This window comes from Sinocyclocheilus grahami, unplaced genomic scaffold, assembly GCF_001515645.1.
Source record: "Sinocyclocheilus grahami isolate Dianchi unplaced genomic scaffold, SAMN03320097.WGS_v1.1 scaffold1070.1, whole genome shotgun sequence".
NCBI classification, from domain to species: domain Eukaryota; kingdom Metazoa; phylum Chordata; class Actinopteri; order Cypriniformes; family Cyprinidae; genus Sinocyclocheilus; species Sinocyclocheilus grahami.
Genome location: NW_015506249.1, coordinates 1 through 1,398, shown reverse-complemented (window position 1 = coordinate 1,398; position 1,398 = coordinate 1).

The following is a 1,398-nucleotide window of genomic DNA, read 5'->3' as shown; positions in this document are numbered from 1 at the left end:
ACATTGAACGTTTTGAATCTATTTCGCAACAATGGCTATTTGGTCAAAAAGACAGTTCCCAAAACTAAACACAGAAATACAGGCAAAAGTACAAAAAAAAAAAAAACTAACTTTTTTTAAACACATGAATCACTCCTCATGCAAAATATTTAAACAAGTCTTCATAAGAACAAAAACGCCAGTTAATTGTGGTCAAAGTTTAAAACTCACTCCACGTCTCTCAAACAATAAAACCGGACCAGTGAGCAGCTTAATAAACACACTGCTCCGTAATGACCCTACATGCTCAATGGCCGTTGTAGCAATGTGTTGACAATGGTTGTTTTGAGCAGTTCATTAACCCAGAATTGGCACATGTGGATGAACTATGTCTCCAGGCCCGTCATTCCCACAGGTTTCGCACCTATACCATACTAATACTACATGCTGCACTGTGGAATCTGACACTCGCCATAAAAAGCAAACAATATGTTTTAATCAAAACAGGGCGGAAAGACATTTTTAGTGTCTCAGGATGAAGTTAAGCATCTTTGCAGTGCACCAGAATGCTAAGGCTACGATACAAACGGAGTTGTGTAAACGGTCACGTTCCCTGATTGACACATTCCCAATATAACGTTTACGACGATAGGGTCAAAGTGACAGTTGGGTCCGTACTAAACATTAGCCCGCTGATTAGAGACGACACCAAAATCTCAGCTAGTTCATCAGTAAACAGACGTTTTGAACAATACAATCTCGGTTAAACCCAGCCGAGTCTGTGTTTAGTTTCAGGCCGGTCGGCTGCACTGGTGGGACGTCTGAAGACACAAACCGTCGGCTCCAAGAAAGCAGACTCCACGTGGGACGAGGGTTTTTCCTACTCTTAGCCAATAGAAGGCCTTGTCGCCGCACACACGTGATCTTTTGTTGGGTACAAAACCAGATCGATGTGAACAAAATGATGTTCCTCAGTCTCGTTTTCCATTACAAATATCAAAATACATTTATTTGAGAAGGGAAATTACTTATATGACAAGATGAAATCAAATTTAAGTTTTCTCATCATCACATATTTTAGTAATCATCGTAAAATTGTTATTTGCAAACAAATCAGACAAATCGTTACCATGAAAATGGTATAGGCTACTTTAAAATCTTTTAGCAGACTTGAGTCCATATTTGGTGGCTATTTTTGTGATAGAAGTAATGCTATTTTTTGGATAATACCAAAATAAAATCCCAAAAAAACGTCTTTTTTTTTTTAAATATCAACTTCAAATTTGGAACATAACTTAGACATATGACAGTTTTTTAGACTCCAAAATATTTAGTAAAATAATAATTTTATATAAAATTAAAACATAGCACAGTACATTTTCTTTACACTAAACAAACTTTTTTTTATCCTTCCATTTT